This window comes from Coccinella septempunctata, chromosome 6 (assembly GCF_907165205.1).
Source record: "Coccinella septempunctata chromosome 6, icCocSept1.1, whole genome shotgun sequence".
In the NCBI taxonomy this organism is placed as follows: Eukaryota; Metazoa; Arthropoda; class Insecta; order Coleoptera; family Coccinellidae; genus Coccinella; species Coccinella septempunctata.
Window position 1 is genome coordinate 19,948,817 of NC_058194.1, and position 20,045 is coordinate 19,968,861.

The 20,045-nt window shown below is 33.8% G+C and overlaps 1 protein-coding gene across 2 annotated transcripts in view; it reads right to left on the reverse strand.

Moving 5' to 3' along the window:
• Window positions 1-20,045, reverse strand: part of LOC123315058 (RNA-binding protein Musashi homolog 2) — an 85,865-nt gene that overhangs the window by 35,247 nt on the left and 30,573 nt on the right. Inside the window, exon 3 of one of the 2 annotated variants that reach the window (XM_044900609.1) lies at window positions 8,108-8,158. The exons of the other annotated variant lie outside the window; for it this stretch is intronic. The gene's annotated coding sequence lies outside the window, so the exon portion shown is untranslated. The remainder of the gene's footprint in view (window positions 1-8,107; window positions 8,159-20,045) is intronic. 2 annotated transcript variants of the gene reach the window in all.

Here is a 20,045-nt window from a genome sequence, read left to right on the forward strand (position 1 = left end):
GTGCGCATAGATTCATAATATGGGCATTAGTTCAGTGAGGAATAAATTATGACATTGTTGATTTTCTTGGTTAAGACTCGATCAATATTGTCCCTTTTGTTCAGAAAAATATGAAGAGCCACCAACGGGGGAATGTATCAAGTGTTGTGTTCACCAAGAATTGATGGCACGAACAATAATGCACTGCTTGTAAAAAGGCCTCCTGTATTGACAATAAACAGCATTTCTCTAATATTATAACATTTTGATAACATTATTTTGTAATTGGTTTTGATTGTGTGGTTCAAAAAGCACTGCGTTCACTTACCCCGTGAGGGTGCGCACACTTACCCGCAATACGGGGCATGTGACGCACTCCGACTTTCTCTACTAAATTCTTTTTTGCGGAAAGAAAACGTTTTTGTTTGTTTGCTTTTTGATGTTTTTTTATAGATTAGAGAATTCTCTATCTTATGAGTATGTTTTAATTTTCCTAGCTTCAACATTTGAAACAGGGTATGGCTTGAAAGGCAAAAGTGCGCACAGTTGCCCCGAATGACTCTATAGCTCATTCGAGTCATTCGATTCGAAGAAAACTAATTTGGTTTTTGTCTGGTTTGAGTGGTTTTCTCTTCCTCTTGATAAGTAGGTAGAGGTTTGTTGTCTTTCCCTCAAAAAGCTATATTATTGCTCGACACTTATCTTTCTCGATTTTTTGGTGATTGAAACAGTCAAGCTCGAAATCAACTCAATCAAGATCGACTCTAGAAAATTCGTGTTATTCATAACTCAATAAATTCCACATTCGAAGGGGAATCATCTCCTGTCAATCTCTGATTTCAATCCAGCGAAAATAGACTTTCGCTATTTGGCGGAGTGTGCGGAAATGGGGCATACGAAAGAATTATTGGCTTCTTTCCGATTCGAATATCGAAAATCTATGCGTGTATCCATTAAGCTTGATGGCTCCCATCTGAACATTATCGTAGATCTTCCTTACGCACGCTAACGAAGCGAACACTTTAAATTCAATCTATACTTGAAAAAATATTGAAATGAAGCAGACCAAGCCAATAATCTAATATGTGCACACATGCTGCGCCAGTTTTATGTTATTTATCAATTGAATTTATGAGCGGAGCACTCACGGTTCCAGCCATTCCATCAGATAGCCTGCTCATTACAGAAGGTTCATTTAGGAATGAGTAATTGGAGACGTGTCATCATATTTTGGAATCATGTGTTAAATGACAAAATACCGACAGATAGGAGCGCGAGCTATTTTTAACAGCCGAACGTGGCTGTTGTCGTAATCGCCACGAAAATTGAAATCGGCCTTTTCCTCTCGTTGGGCTAACAGTTTTTTCAGTGAAAGTTTTGCGATCATTTTGCTCGTTGATTGAAGCGCCACCTAATTTTCACATTCACTTCATTTTAAGCTTTTACGTAATTACAATCCTTCGGAATCCAGAATGCAAACAAATGTGAAACATTGTCACATCAAGTTTGAGACTTCTGTCCTCCACTGAAGCCTTTTTATTCGGATGATCTACTCATTCAGATGGTGAAAAATGAGAGGGAAACATGAAAAAATCAAAGCTGATCATATTTTCTAAGGCTGTCCTTCAACACCAAGGGTTCCCAACTAGTTGTCCGTGGACCACCAGTGGTCCGCAGAAGCTAAAATATGGTCCTCGAACTTAGAACATAGAACTTAAATCGAAGTCCGCGAATGATTTACAGTTTTTTTATTTAACATTTAACCGCTGCTCTCAGACCAAACTGTTTAATAGATGGCGTTAGTGAATAGAATCCGTAATACAGTCAGTACAAACTTACTGAAAAATTAGAGAACCTCGCAAATATATTCATTTTTGAAGATAACCTTCTAGCGTTTATTTGCAAACTTCAATTGTGATTACAAGTAAAAATTTCCAAAAAGATGGAATCAATTAAATAATCGTCAAAACCGAACGGACGCATTGAGCTCCATCAAATTTTCAGATTTATTACTAGGAGAGTTGCTCTTTCAGAATATTTATCACATTTCCATCTACGGTTATTGTTATTGAGAGATAATCCACTCGAAAGGTGAAAAATTTCCAAAAAGATGGAATCAATTGAATTGAGATAAACGCGTGTCGAAAGTTGTTCATCGAAAACTGTCGAAAAAGATGACGTCAGTTAAAAATTCGTCAAGGCCGAATGGTTGCACCGAGCTCGATGAATTTTCGAAATTTAATACTAGAAGAGTTGCTTTTTGAGAATTTGAGAGGAATATATTTTCGAATATCAAAAAATGATTTCATTTCCTCCTTCAAATAAGAATAAGTTTTGAGGTAGTTTTTTTTCCAAACATATTGCTTTTATAGAATTGCAAATATAGAATTAGGCCACCCCACCAAAATCACTTCTGCAACCGACAATATACTCCATTCACATTGATTTTAGCAGTAGGTTGGTCATGAAATAATTTTCACAAGTTTTGTAACTAGAACGGAGTAAGGTTGGCGCTCATGAAATGTCGGTAATGTCATAACGCCGTTGCCACTACTAATATCAATTTTTATTACGAAAATGCCGAAAGTGATTGAAAAAAGAGACAGGGTTTCAGGAAGTGCTATTTAGAATTCAGGTCCGCTCATTCAAATAGTTATACCCTGATATTCTAAAATCCACAATACGTCAGGCGGTAGCGAACATATATTCAATGTAAGAGAATTTATAAATTGTTTCATCTGAATCTAAACGACTTATTTTTCAGCTGAATATTTCCAGAATCAGAAAGATTGTGAATGAAGAGGATGACAAAGAATTTCCCTCTATTGGGAGACCCAAAAAAGTGGTGGCATTTGAGAATTTTATGTTTGAGTGAATTAATGCGAAAAGTTTACTACAGGATTTTCGATTAATGTCATCGTAGAATAAGTTCCAGAAAATTGATTTTTCTATTTTGCATTTGACTCGTCCTATACATTGTAAATATCTTAAGGAACCAATAAATACATATTTATTATTATTATATCAATGTATTAAGATGAACAGCCACAAATACGCGCCAGTTGTCCTGTTAATTGTTTATTCATGTGAAATTTTTGTTCAAAGGTGAAGTTCATCTTGACTTGAAACTTTCTTTAATTCATTTTACTTATATTGATGCAAGATGATTTTCGTTGAAGAATTTATCATTCTTGTTAAATTCTGTTGATTCCTTCGGGAGATACCCATTCCCAGCCAGTGCATCATATGCATTTCATTTTCGGGTTAATATTTTTGAAATGTACAACTGATGTAACGTATTCAAACTTTAGCCAAAGAAGATAACGAACATTAACTCTCCCCGAGCTACTGCATATTATGATATTATACTGATCTTTTGTATTTTCCATGCAAATAACTGGTATACTGGTATGGTATGCCTTCAATCAGTTTGTATAAACTTCAAATATGTTCGTCACATATTTTCGACTCCATGATTTCCGAAGAGATTCGACATTGTGATAAAATACGTAATAACAGAAACTTTTACGTAGAACGGGCAACATAGCGTTGATTTGAATCCCAAAAATGTTTTGACAAGCTTCATACCCCCACATTTTCGTACTATACAGAGTGAAATGTGACAAAGTTCCATGGCCAACCGACTGCTAAAATAAAAGTGAATGGAGTACCTACAGTAATATTTTCGTTTTTCTTTGAGTTTATATCTGGAATTTAAAGTGTAGGGAACAATAAATCGAATGTTTTGGAAAGAATAAACTTTTGTGTTGAATTCGGAAGCGTTTTTCACATCTGCACCACACATCTAAACTGGACACACAACTCATTATTTTCTAATGCTCCAACTTAAAGCCGATAAACAATAGGCCACAAAGCCTCGGTCCAGGTAGATGAAGAAGATGAGAAGATGATGCCAAATACATAAGGAGATTCAGTACCATAGGTACCAAATTCGCATAACGCAGCTTGGCATCCAAAAATGTTTCTATTTATTCTTCCAATATTTGAGAAAATACGAATCTAACTAATAGTTTACATTGAAAAAAATTTTTGAAAAATTTAATGAACTTAACCAGCGCAATACTTCAACGATGTGTTTCGATCGAATCATTTCCCAATAAATAGAGAATAAAATATATTCTAGCAACAAACATTAATAAAATTTGATTCAACCTAAAAAAATTTACAACAAACGCTCGAATTGCATGTGACCCTAATCTTCAAATAGCACACGTCACTGTGTATTTGTCACGGACACAGCTTCTATATTTCTAATCGATATGGACCTTTAGGCGGCACCAGTAATGGATTCAGGTCTGTGGGGGCCACAAAATGGCCCCTAGAGCCCTCAGACGAGAAATCCATCTATCTGTGTAATTTAAATGGTCACGAAAGTTTACTGCATAGTGTGCAGGGGTAGGTTGCAAATATTGACGTTACACTACTTTATAAATCCCTCAAAATATCGTACTTTTTCTGGGGCTTTTTTATGAGGTTCTTTCTTAAGACAAAAAATTACTTATCTGATAAAATATTTCTCATAGTGAAGTTATATTTACATCTGCTGCACATACGATCTGTAACCTCGGATACAGGGTGAGTTTTTGACTTGTACATATTTCAACAGAAGGTTCCTGAGCTTAAAAGAGACACTTTTCACTTTTTTAGTTCGGGTGAAATTATACAAGCTGTTGAAAATACATAAAAAAATAAGTCGGTTATTATATGTCACAAACGATTTTATAAAATGGAATCATTTTCGCATTATAGTTTTTCATTAATGTGATAGATCTTCCGTACACAAAATTCCATTACATCTTCCTGTTCCTTCATTATGACCATTACATACCATAAAACTACCAGAAATTCAGAGAACTCTTAAAAGTAAGTTGATTCGCTCACTATTGAATATTTCACCATTTTGGAAAATTCAAATATTCATTGTATTTTCTCGTTCTTATAATGCGCTGTTTTCCGAGTAATTTGATATTTCAAAATAAAAAATATTGTGATATTGAGGTACCATAGCTTATTATGAAAATTTGAAATGGTTACATCTTTTTATCTGAGCTGAACGGAAAAAATGGTAAAGGAAAAAGTCTTGATGACCTCAAGAATCTACTGTTAAAGTATATGAACACATAAAAGACCCACCTTGTATATTCATGGATGAAAATCTTTCAGTAATTCCGAAAACTGTATTTCACTCAGAATTTTTGAATAGTTTTTTCTAAACCAACAATGTTTTCACATTAAATTCTCGAAAAAATTTCGTGATAAGAAAGTTCAAACTTATGACAGTGAAAGCACTCATATCTCTCACTGCCTATACTGGGTGTCCAAGAATGAATGGATAAGCTTGAAACCTTTTAGAAATGTCTATTTCTGCGTTTCTGAATAAAAGAAATATTAATAAATCAAATACATCGGTTAATCGATAGTATTCTTCATGAACTATACCAATAGATATGCAGCATATCGTAGGAATAGCTATTGTCATTTTTGGCAAAAAAACCTCATTTTTAAGTTATATATGTTGATTTCACGTGGTAGAAAAAATGGATAAAATTTTGACGATATTTCACGTTGCTTTTCATAAAGACTTCATTACCAGGTGCAGTTCAACAATAAACTAGTATATAATATGACTCAGTATGAGTTATGGAGATGTATTCTAACATTGCGAAATCCATTGAAACAATAAGAATTAATTCACATGCATACCACGGGGTGATATGAATCTCAACAAGTGATACGATCTGAATCGAACTAGCCAATTTGATATCGTCAGGACAGACGTTCCACCAAAAAAGAGTAGATGCGGTCTCATTTGACCTAGGCAGAGCAACACAAATCCCTCTCCGATGGAAAACGCTTGCATCTGAATTAATTCTTATATTACTGTATTCATTGCCTCCCTGTTAAGGCATTATCACTTTCATTCACTATTTTTTCGAATAGTTGGTCACTCATGCTTTCAAAAAATGACAAATAAAAACAGCGATTTTCACTATCTATTGCTATTATGCTACTATTCCATGGTTACACCTTACCATGGCAAAAACAATGCATTCAATTTATTTGTAACCTTGGTAGATTGATAAGCAACTCAGTATGACAGAAATCATTATTTAAAAAAAATTACATTTCTAAAAAAAAAAATGGTATGCTATATTCAAAGCACCCAATAGCTTCTATTTTCTGAACAACTTCACGAGTTTCATAATTTCATTTTTTCAAATCGCATAATATGGAAGGTTACTTTGGTTATTTTTTTTTTGTATTTTCAGCTGAGCATAATATTCTTCATAATGTAATGCCTGGACATCCTGTATAATCTCTACTTCCTACTTCTGCTTAGAATTGATGTAATTTCTATCCAGGGTAGAAAAAGCAAGATACCTATTTCACGTTTGATTCTGCTTCTTTTTTGGATCAATAAGACGGTCGCAGCTGAGGCAAAGGGAGAATTTGCAAAAACGTAATGAAGTAAGACCGAGGTCAATGCGGAGTGTTGGTCATGACATTAATTTCACCAATATGTGGAGACATTAATTTCCCTGCGAGATTGAACCGATGGAATCTAGTCAGAGATACCAATTTAATCAAAAGGGAACTTCTTCCCTCTCCCCTTCGTAATAACGCCGCCAGAATGTTTCTTGCTGATTGCGGCTTTTTCAATGGAAAAGAAGGATGTATTTGAACCTGCGAGGTTGATGAATGGATCTGTTCGCAGCTCGCCTACACCAAATCTCGTTGCATTAAATCGTACAACATATCGCTGCAAATTTCATATATTTTTTTCGAATGTCTTCTTGAAAAATCACTTCTTCTGCGCCCATTCCATAATGAGATTTTTGAAGAATAGATATCTGTATCATTACACCATGTAGGTACATATTTTTATAGAGCAAAAAATTTCCTTAATCATTGCAGTTCCGGAAGTATCTGCACTTATGATTAAAATACATAACTATTTCATCAAACTATTTTGTACTGAAAATATCAATCTAGTGGATTATAGATATTGAAAATAAATCATTCCTCTGTAATGATAGTTTATAGTCATACTAATGTATTATTGAAAAAAGTATTCTGTCTTCAACTAATTTATTTATATCTATATACAAGGTGAGTCTTTGACTCGTACAAATATTTTAACAGTAGATTCTTGAGGTCAAAAGAAACACTTTTTTTAAATACCATTTTTTCCGATTCGACCCTGATAAAAAAACAAAGCCATTATAAGTTTTAATAATGAGCTGTGCCACCCCTAGAAAAACAAAATAACCATCAGAATAACTAACCTAATCTGTGACCCTACACATTTGTGGATCTTTCAAAAAGAGTTGCATTCGGTCAAAGTACCAAATTTTACAGATACTTTTCAATTTTTGAACATCAAATTAATCGAAAACGGCGCATTATACAAACAATATAAAGAATAGGTACTTTTATTTTACAAACGTTTCATTCGATGAAACCGTTTGTGAGATAGAAACGAAAATAACATTTTTTATGGTTTCTCAACAGCCTGTATCTTTTGAGCCGAGCCGATTCGGAAAAAATGGTAAAGGAAAAAAGCGTTTCTTTTGACCTCAAGAATCTATCGTTAAAATATTCGTACGAGTCAAAGATTCACCCTGTATATAAAATGATAAGAACATTATCATTGCATTGCATTTTATTCCTGAACTCAGAATTATTTATTTATTTAAATTAACGTCTCTCGACAACTATGGCCATTGACACAAGATCACATTGCGGGTTAACAATAATATGTCAATATATAATGGATTAAACTCAGAATTAGAATTCGTTGAGTGGCTACATTTTGTAAATATTAATCTAGTGGACAAAATTTCCGTGGAAAATGTACGTTGCATGTTAGCTGAACACTATACTTTTTGCTACATAAATTATTTCACTCTATTAAATCACTAATAGTTATATAATTACAGTCTAAAGATATAGGAATATAGGTTTTCTCGATCTACTTCAAGTTACAACGAAACATTTCTCTTACAAGAAAACCGGAAAGAAGGTTTACATTGGCAAATGCGAAAAAATGAAATACATTTTTTCGCGTTTGGTGATGTTTTTCAAAAAGCTCACTGAGCCTACTTACCCTAACTAATGAAGTAGTTTGGCATGCATTAAAAGGGATAAATTTCCTTTTCTGAAACGAAAAAAAAATAAATGAATATTTCATTTTGATCTAATAACAAAAGGAGAACAACTCATCTTATCGACTAGTAAAATAGCAAACAAGAAAAACCAGTGAGCAGTTAATTCTATCAAAATCAGAGAAAAAACACTCTCGTTCAGATCTCAAGCAGAAATTCAATTTGCTTTGAAAATCTTTTGAAGCTGAAAAAAGTTTGAAACAATTCAACCCCCACTGAATTCTCCTTTCTTATTACTCGTCCAACGATATCGGTATTATATGCATCAATATTAGGAAATTATAGACTTTTTCATATGACTTCATTGATTCCAAAGAACCCTGTCATGACTATTTTCAGACTGAAATATTTTGTATTAAAACGGATGAGTTTTGTGATTTGTATATCAACTCATCAGAGCAGCTCGCCCTTAAAACAAGAATTGACTCTTTCGGAAAAATCAACCATCAGTTATATTAAAGTGTTAAGGGAAATCAATGGATCAATTGAAACATTCCATCAATGAGACTACAAAAAAAGAATTGATAAAACTGAAAACTAGGGGCCTAAACAGTCCAACCAAAAGAAAATGTGAGTAGTTTGAATGAAGATGTGAATGCTAGATCTAGATTGTTTTCATACATGAATAAATAATTGTAGAAACGAAAGTAATCAGCATCGTTATTTCAGCCTGACTTTGTGTCTATTTCCAATCATAACTAGCTCAGAAGAAATGCAATTGCATCGATGCTATCATTGCTAAGATTTCACCGATTGCGTTTTTGATAAGGAGGAGGAAAATTGCATCGTGAATTGTTATCTTTATTATAATTGGCATTACATCAACCATGCCGCACCGTTTGATATTAGAGAGTTTTTAAGTAGAGCAAGCACGAAGGTAGGTGGTAATTTTGCGGAATTTTTCATGAATACACCTTGTTGTTAGAGAAACTCGAATTGACGTTTAACGTTACGGTAATAAACGCTATTTTGTAACGAATATCTTATATCGAGGAGTTCGGGATGATCTACTCAGAAAGTTCGAATCCTAATATTCACTATTCCCTTTTGGATTCGAAGGGCTCTTATTATAGCTCTCCATAAAGATATTTCTCTGAAAGCTCCAGAAATGTATTCAAAGATGATCTAAATCTTCTTCTTTATCTATCAAAAAATGATCCAAATGAACCAGGATGCAAAGAGTGGTCAGAAAATACTGATTAGATGTTGAATAATGCTATTTCGAATAAGCAGTCAGAGATCAATTGAAAAAAAATTCTTCAGTTAACAGGGATTGCTATTCAAGGTGTCAAATCAAAAAATTAATGGAATCAATATAAAGAATAGTATGGCGGCAATCGTTGAACATAATAAAATTCTCTCGAATTCATGAATACCTTTCAAATATGATTTTAACGTTACCTACGTTAAAAAAATATCGACACACGTCAAACATTTATATCACGCTTATGATAAATCATTTAACTCGAAGAACAATGGGTATATTCAAACATCAAACTAGCTGTCTGGAAAATTGATAAATAGAACCTATTCATTTCCTATTATTGAAAATTTTAAGTATCTCTCTAACCATTTTATCGTTCTGAGATTGCGAATAATTATATAAGTGAAGAATGAATTTTTCAATCTCCTTGAAAATTCAAATATTTTTTCATATAATTATGTTCATACACGTGTGAGATCAATTTAAAAATGAGAGGTTTCCAAATGAAGATAATATATGTTGAAATACGTCAAATTAATTTTTGCAGCATATTGATTTATTACTCTAGGATTCTTTGCAGTTTAATGTTATCAATTAACTTTAAATTTTAAACTCCGAAAAGAGAATCAAACAACTTGTCAAAGGGACACGGAACACCTTCACCATTGAAAATTTTATAGGTTTCGAATGTCTCGAAGGAGTTGAAATAGAGTAAGAAATTTGCCATATAAAATTTATCTGATTACTCTTGGGTTGACCTATTTGGATATTGTTTATAAATAAAGCTATGATTAAAGAAGCAAAAGCTATTCCAGCTACTTAAAGAAATAAGGGGACATCATCCATTAAAAACAACTTTATATTGAACAATATAAATTGTACCATGAAATGAAAAAAACAAGAAAAAGTTTAAATATAAATAAGAGCATAAATTGAATTATCCATACAAATCCAAAAATTGAAATATGCTGCTCTATAAATTGAAATATTTCTTAGAAAAAAAGAATTTGGAATTCTTTCATTTCATTTTATCTTTCATATTGATTGAAACCATCATTCGAAAATGTCGAAGAACGGAGTTAGAAAAGGTAAAGCTACACACAAAACTTCATTATTTAGTTCATCATATACCTCGTTAATTCTAGGTTTATAATAAAAATAAATTACTAGAAAATACAATCTGAAGCATTCGAATTTTCCTCAATAACCTTTAATATGTACAGGGGTTTAGAATAAAATCTTTTCCCTTAAGGGTGTGAATCTTTAGGAAACCCCTGGACGAACAATTCAAATAAACCTATGTACCTTTCGAGCTACAGGGAGTTAAAGTTTTGAAGAAAAAATTAAAATGAACAACACTGGTGAAAACAGAAAATTTATTCCATTGGAAAAAAATATTTCTTTGCATCATTGACATTAAATTTAATCAAATTGCTTTATCAGCCTGAATGGATCTATGGATAAATAAAAAGTACAAATATTTACTTCTGATCCACCATAAAAATCGTTCATTCAAGCTTGTATTCGTGGAATCAGCATATTATTCTGAATTTTAATGCAACCCTTCACGTTAGAGCTACTAAACTAGAAAACATTTCATCACCTTGTGTATTTTACGTTTTCTAACAACAAGCTTTGGGGTGGGCAAAATGAAGATTTAATGTAGCATATTTTTAGATTTCGAGATTTTCAACAAAGGTACATTAAACGAAAAACTGGGCTTGAGAAACTACCTAGGAAACAACTTACTAGATTAGGTTAACAATGTGCCTCTTAACACAAGTTCCAACATCAATCATTTTTTTCTCCATAATGTTGAACTCTTATTCTAACGACAAATCAAATGAAGATTATAAAAATTTTCAAATATGCCTCATCATAAAAATATTATAATCAACTATAATAAATACTAAGAAGGGAACAATTCTCCACACCCACACGTTCTTCAACATCAGTATACCAAGCTAAACAATAGTGGTAACTGTGTCAAAACAAAAATATTTACACTCATAAATCATGAAATGTGATGAGAACAGCTTGAATAAAGGATTTTCGACCTTTGGCCTTGACGGAATGGCGAAGAAAGCTTATCGGAGAGTTAAAGCTCGCCAAAATAAGTTACTTCAGTTACAGTGATAATAGTTAACTTCCCTGAAATGTTCGATATATTTTCTGTAACTGCCGATCTCTGTTCGCAATGTAGCCATCCAAAAGCCTGAAATAACGCCGAATTATGTGACGTCCTGCCGAATCAATGTATACATTCATCTGATTCTATAAACGAAAACCACTAATTGTACTAATTAGAGACCATATAGTGCGTAAGGTGAGTTATAAATACTCAAGTGTCGTCAAGTTTATTTCAGAAATATCGACGTCGATGTCCGAAATAAAGTATCCAGCAGACTGTTCAAGTGCTCGGTGGCAGCAGGTCAACTATGGAATTATAATATCGCACTTTTCATTGATGAATTTAGCGCCTCAAGAATTGTGAGAATTTTCATGTGCACGAGTACTATCCGAATCCAGAGATGATAGGCAAATCATATTTTAGTTTACCTATTACTTTTGAAAAAGCGCTAGAAATTTTAATCTGCTACCGTTCGGCGACGGAAGACTGAAAAAAAAATTTCTAATTTCACTGTTGTAAAATTAGCAACTGTACAGGGTGGGCAAATTTCGATGTTTTAGCACTACAGTTTTTAAACCAGAGGAGATACACAAAATCTGATACCCCATTCTCGTTCTCTTTTTCTGAGAAACTAACAATAGTAGTAGTCATTTTTGGCCACCTTTTTTTGTTTTCGAGTTATAATCAAAAATTGGAAAAATGGCGATATCGAAATAAATTTATATCTCCGCCAATACTGATGATAGAGCTCTAAAATTGAAACATTATAAAGGCACTTTTTTACGTAGAATCCAGTAGCGTGCTCGCCTTTTTAGCAGGATTTTTAATTACGAAGCTATGACACAAAGTTATGTTTTTTTAAATGGGAACACTAGATTTCTGTGCAATTTTTTGAAAGCTTAATTTTTACTGATTTCAAAAATATATAACATCATAGGGTTTGTATCAATATAAATAATAGAAAATGGTCAAAAACCTTTTTTCTCAATATTTCTATGGTTTCAACTTTTGATGAGCATAGAAAAATAAAGCATCGTATGATTACCACTGTCTCCTTCTATAAGTCCTGTCATTATTATGAAAATTCATGAAATATATCTGGATTCAAATTTTGTGGAAATTGGTAAAAAGCATAGAAAGAATGACATTGCCGAAAGGAGACTGCTTTTGTTATAGGAAACTCTATTTTTCTGTGCTCGTCAAAAGTTGAAACCATAGAAATATTGGGAAAAAGTGTTTTTGACCATTTTCTATTATTTATATCGATATAAACCATATGATGTTATATATTTTTGGAATCAGTAAAAATTAAGCTCTCAAAAAATTGGACAGAAAATTATTGTTCCCTTTTAAAAAAACATAACTTTGGGTCATAGCTCCGTAATTAGAAATCCTGCTAAAAATGCGAGCACGCCACTGGATTCTACGTAAAAAAGTGCCTGTATAATGTTTCAATTTCAGAGCTCTATCATCAGTATTAGCGGAGATATAAATTTATTTCGAAATCGCCATTTTTCCAATTTTCGCTTATAACTCCTAAACAAAAGAAGGTGGCCAAAAATGACTACTACTCTTGTTAGTTTCTCAGAAAAAGAGAACGAGAATGGGGTATCAGATTTTGTCTATCTCCTCTGGTTTAAAAGCTGTAGTGCTAAAACATCGAAATTTGCCCACCCTGTACACTTCCCAACAATTAATAGGGATCAAGTATTACATCTGTTATATTTATATGTGTTCTTTTAGGAAAAACTGGAGATATTTTAAAATTTTTTTTAATATTTTCTTATTTCACTTCATCAAGCTCGTGTCCTCGGAAATGATGAATCGATTATTTTTGGTAAAAGAAACTACGACTTAAATACTGAGATGCTTCGATGACACCTCTACAGGGAATCTCTAAACAAATGCGAAGAACTTTGCGAGATGATTCCTCGATGAAAATAAGCAGGGGTAGTTCCTATAAACTTTTTTCTAAATCAACCTCCCTTTCAAGATACATAGCCTCTGGAAGGCGTTTTTAATTTTTTTACGGGTTCTAAAAAACACTGGGTCATAAAACTATATATAATATGGAGCACTAAGTAGATGTTTCTCACACAATTTTTTCAGATCTCAACTTTATTATTAGGGGTTGAAAACAACAACCCCTTTTGATTTTCCTTCGAAAATTGTTTTCGTGGGATAGATTGCCGAAAAATAAAATTCTCTTATGGTTTCCCATTCAATTCTGGAAAATAAGTCTCTTGAAAAATTTCGATACAGTTGATACTTTTCTCGAAATGAATAAAAACTTACAAGCAGTATAGGGAGGTCTATGAGGCAGAGAGTGATGCATGTATTTTAGCGGGAGGTAGTCATTCTATGTAACACTTATACGATGAAATGGAATGAACAGTGATCAGAACTGCTTGTAAGTTTTTATTTATTCCGAGAAAAGTATCGACTGTATCGAAATTTTGCAAAGGACTTCTTTCTCCAGGATTCAATGGGAAACCACAAGAGAATTTTATTTTTCGAAAATCTATCCCACGAAAACCATTTTTGAAGGAAAATCATAAGGGGTTGTTATTTTCAACCCCTAATAAAAAAGTTGAGATCTAAAAAAATTCTGTGGGTAACATATACTTAGTGCTTCATCTTATGTATAATTTTATGACTAAAAGTGATTTTTAGAACCCGTAAAAAAATTAAAAACTGTCAACTCGTCATAGCCTTAAAAAGATTGTATCTTGGAAGGGAGGTCGATTTCGAAAAAAAATTATAGGAACTACCCCTGCTTATTTCCATCGAGAAATCATCTCCCTAAGTCCTTGGCATTTGTTTACAGACACCCTGTATAAAAATTTCCTGTGTTATTTTACAATTTCCCGAATATCTAACCAAATTCATCATCTTCATGTCTCACCACGAAAATTGCATTTCCTTCAAAAACAATTATGTGATAATTCCATGCCCGTATCAACTTCATTTCATGCTTCGTTGTAAGCTCTAAAAGAATTTCACACATGTAGCGGAGAACTGAAATTGAGCGTCAAATTGAATTAATATTGGTATTCCGAATTACCGACTGATCTGTGAATATTCAAATACGAAACAGAAAATTGGAGTTACAATCGAAAATTAGTCAGTGTTGAAGTATGTTGTTCGGAAAATAAATACGGTAGATAATGTTATATCAACCTTCGATTTCGTCCGTTCCCAATCTTCTGCTTTGTTTTCATCCGAAGTTTACATTACCAGACACTTCAGACTGATGCAGTTCGGTTCTTGGCGTTCCAAGAAAGTTCAATGGACATGAAAATCAATATCAGCTATGGAGTCGGCTCTTTCGTTAGTGACGAATGATTTTCATTCATTCCAAATTGACATATAGGGGAGACTGGGGAGGGTTGATACGTTTTTGGAATATTTATTATTCTAAAATTAATTATATGAAGAAACAGGACTTTTATAACATTATATAATTCTTCGATTAATCGTTCAACGAAATAAATATAGAATTCTCAAAATATAAACATCCTATTCTGTACAAAACGTTGAACACAAAAACATGCAAACTGTCTCAAGCCTCCCCACATATGGGAGGATTGATACGGTGTACTGGGAGGCATGAGACAGATAAACTGAAAATATAAGCCCCATTGTTATCACTTGCAAATGTCACATATAAACATTTTTGTGCCATTTCTAACACGGTTACATTCTTCGTGGCACCATTGCGAGCACACCTGACGCCTGATCCAGAATTACTAGATCAGTAGGTAGGTCAGCAATGATTCTGGTTTGCTTTGGTCCCGTAGGTGCAGAAACATGTTCAGAAGGTAGGTTGGATGGTAAAAACGCCTTTATGTAGGCCTGTCCAACCAGCTCCGGAATATTTTTTAAAGATGATACATGTATCAGGCCTCCCCACCCTAAATGTCTCAAACCTCCCTGAAAGCAAGTTTTAAAGTAATTTATGTTTTCATTTTATACCCATACATTTTGGCAACCTAATAAAACAGTAAATTGAGTAGGTTTATGCATATTTCCCAGTCAAATGTTTGTTTATGCCGAAAAATTAATGCATGATCATAAAACCCTTAGGTAACGTGAGTAAATACTTACAATTTCTCTCCTCGAAACACTCTTTGTTGAATATTTCACGAACGAACTACTGTTAGCCTTACAGATTACGGTCATGTAGTGCTTTCTGCAGGAGAATAGTGTTCACCAGTATATTACTTTTGAAAACGGCTACAGACCGCGGATATAAGCCTGTATCAAGCCTCCCCATGTATCAATGCTCCCTAGTCTCCCCTATTGTTTTCCGTTTTGAAAGCGTACAAAGAATTGCGAAACTGCAATACTTTATCCTGAACTTTGAATAAAATAGTTGGAAGAAAGGAATTAACCCTCTGATTTCTTCATTCAAGAAGTAATTTAATTAGAATATTTCTATGTCCATACAACAGAGTTCTTTTAAATTAAAAAGCGTCTATTTAAAAATTTCATGGAAAAACAATAAACAAAGAAAATATTCGACTTATATTTTCATATACAGGCTGAGTCTTCGACTCGTACAAATATTTCAACAGTAGATTCTTGAGGTCAAAAAAAGGACTTTTTTCGTTCACCGTTTTTTTCGAAGTTGCTGGTTTTAAAAGATACAGGCTGTTGAAAAAACCATAAAAATATGTTATTTTTTTTATCTCACAAACGGTTTTATCGAATGAAATGAATTTCGGAATATAGTTTTTCATTTATTTGATTAACCTTTTTCGAATACAAGATATCGCCCAGTTTTCTCATTATGACCATTACGTACGATGTGTAATGTCACAGATTTAGCTAGTTATTCTGAAGGTTTCTTTGTTTTTTCAGGATTGGCACAGCTCATTATGAAAATTTAAAATGGCTATATCTTTTTATCAAGACCGAATCGGAAAAAATGGTATAGGAAGAAGTGATTCTTTCGACCTCAAGAATCTACTGTTGAAATATTCGTAGGTACGTGTTGATTCACCCTGTATATACATAGGTATATGTTTTTAATCTTTTCAAAATGTGAGATTCAAAGGTCGATGCCGAATATCAAATTTCTGTTTTGGAGTGCCAATTTCTGGATATGGGGGATTTTCCTTAATCATTCTCATTGAGAGGGGCCGCCATAAATTATTCCTGCATCCATAGCAGTTTAAACTTAAGCGGCCCACAGACGAGCAACTTAGTTGACAACTATGTTGTCAACGAGGTTGTAAATCATACGAGGTTGAAGGTTGAAGGAATATTAACCACCGGCCTACAACTTGGTTGCTCGTCTGTGGGCCGCTTTAGGCCGACACTGCTTATAGCTAAAGGATAGTTTACACACTCGGTCTACAAACCTGCGGCTTGAGCGTGTCAACTGGCGTGTACGTGTACCTACCGGACCCATGGACAGGACTGAGCTTGTCCTTTATCTTTTATCAACTTGAATTTCTGCATTATTATTTCAATATCATTCATCTTTTTCCGAAGAGTTTTGTGATTTTTTTAAATAAAGACATGAAAAGAAGAAATATTAAATCAATTAAATATATTTCTTCAAATCCATCTTATCCTTCTTATTTTCAAATATGTATAATGAGTTTTTTATCATGTTTCGTGAAATACCCATTTTTGTTTAAATTTTGACATGGTGTGTGATAAACATGTTCAAAGTATAGAAATTTTCATTCATCTTCTAACAGAATCATTAACTTACCCCTGTACCTTCATCACTGAATTACTTGATTGCAGAAACTGGTTATGAAAATGAATGACTTTGTGTCAACAGATATTGTTGTTTTTGTAGATTTTGCCATTCTTTTCTATGATTTTTAATTGTGGGTTATTTATTGTAGAGCCCCGAAGAAGATTTCATATGAATCGAAACACAGGAATATTGTCAAATTGTGTTTATTCAAACAAGACCGAAAAGTAGGTATCCACTTATTTTTTACAAAGATAATATCTCACGAAGGTCGATTAGGTCGAACATAAAAACTTATTTCAACATTGGCATTGAATCAATTGAATTAAGCCTTATACTGCTGTAGCACTGAATGTCCATTCCATGTATCTATATTCTCAGCTCAGGCCCAAATAGATAATAGTAGAGTGATGGTGAGATGAACATTTTGAGTACAGCAATTCTTTTTTTAGGAACTGAAAATTGGTTCCTATCTCCCTGACCCATGGGAGAGTAGAACAGGAGGTGAGAGAGACTTGACCATAAGTTTGTTTATCAGGAAAACCATGGAAAAAAAAACAATTTCCAATCACCAACGATTGTCTATGTCAAGGTTGTATCAGCGTATGAAATACATATTTTCTATTTCGGAGACACTCTTCCTTATTTCCGAGATGTTTTTTACTTTTTCGAACCTTTGTATATTTTTTTATATTCATTTCTATTATTCAATTTTCTTTTTTTGAAGCAAACTATTATCTAGGTCAGTGCAGGAAACTTGGACCACTGATTATGTCTCCCGACCATAGCACGGGTCAAGACTCCCGCACTCCTTTAAGTCTATTCAACAAATGTTTTCTTGAAACTTTTACAACTATCATTAAAAGGCTCATCGTTTGTAAAACAATATTAACCAATGAAAGCAATAAAACTAAATAACACCACGCATCTATTAAACTTTTCAGACAGTGTAACAAACAATAATTATTCAATTTCTTACGTCCTAACAACAAAATCATGTTCAACCCTCTCACTCCCGAACTTTTCTGATGGCGGCCAAAATGGAGCCGCCACTAGTTGTGCCTTGTTACGAGTATGTCGAAAGCTATTTACGATACCGGTAGCGCGAAATTTGAATTGAAATATTTGAGGTGGTTCAAGTCTCCTACCTGAGCAAGTCTCCCGGACTCCCCCTATTACTCCCCCTTAAGCCTTCAATGTAAAAATTTCGGGCGGAAGGATCTATCAGTTATTCAGCACTCCACTAGGTTTCGAAGATTCACGAATCAAGAGCCAAATTTATAACCAATTCCTGCCGACTTCATCAGCATTTCCCGCAAGTAACACAAATTGGTTGAGTTGATTCATTGCCTGAGACGGTAATGGAAAAGAGAGCAAACAAATGGGCGGTAATTATGAATAATTATATAAATCAATCGGTTATCTAAATAAGTCGACCAGTCCCACGAATTTTGTTGTTGTCTGAATCGACGGTTCTTGGTCCGATAACTTACTGGCGCCGTCAAGGTCTTCCAGTCAGCGATGAAGGCGTTTAAAAGCGCTCTCCTGAATGTGAATAGGAAAAATCCGTGAAATCCTTGGTATGAAGTAGGTCAAAATGAATGACCGATAAAATTTTGGCGATCCTTGTCCGCTCGAAGCGGAATTGATACTATTCGTTGATTCGAGCATTTTTTGCGCTCCAGGCACAGCGTCGTTCGGAAGTTTAGGGGAAATTTATGATCCAGATCAGGTCTCCAAGAATGTATACATAATCGAAGACATGGCAATATAATGTGACTTCCACTTCCGAAAAAACAGGCCTTCATATGTTGTATCAGTAGGTATGCCTATGATATAGAAAATTCGAATTTCCCTCCAATTCATGAAATCTTTTTAGAATTTTCGCGTGGTTTTCCAAAAACCAAAAATTGTATTAAGGGTGTTTGGAATATGCGACAAAAATTCAATAGCTGATTCGTTGTCCATGTGAAGATACATGGGGCCAAAAATGGGCACGTTTTCTTTCGTTTTCTCAACAAGTTAACAACTACTGCTTGTTTATGTGGTGTCTTTAGGGGTTATTACTCCTTCAACCTACCCTTACTTCTCGTAAAATTCAAATTCGCAGCTGAAACCTCATTCACTGAAACCTCGGAGTGGTTTTGTCAAAAATAGATGCTCCTAGTCCCATCTCCGAACCCAACAAAGATCATGGTGAGATTTCTCCTTCCGTGAGCTTTCCAGAAAGTTGACAGGTACATGTTTCTACTTATTCGTGAAGCAAAAGTAGGCTGGGGTTGCGGCTAAGGGGTGGAACAAAAATATTCAATTTTATTGAACCAGGGTCGTTTGAAATCAAGTTATTGGTTGAAAAAATATGTAGGTACCTATATTTATTCCTGTGTATTGAGTTCAATTAACAAGAGAACTGAAGCTTGCCAACTATCAACACAACGTGTTTGTGTCTATTGGATGTTGGGAATGCATGAAAATGAACCTGATATTTATCGAAAAATCATTATGAGCGTTGAGGCATATTTTCACTTTTAACGCTTCGTTAATTAGCAGAAAATTACAGCGCTTGGGGCCCGGAAAATCCAAATATGCGCTTCGAAAAGCCTTTCTAGCCTTATTATTCAATTTAAAAAAAAAGGTGCATTGAGAAGTATCTTTATTTTTAGATTTCGTTGTATAAAAACTTCGACAAATTAATGTAGCTAATTATGGACCATTTGCACACTTAATAACTAATTTTTCGAGGTTGTCATTGGTCAGAGAATTTGGCTACGGGCAAAAGAAGAAACCGATGATATTGTAATCTCTTCTGATTCAATACCTGTGATTTTTTTT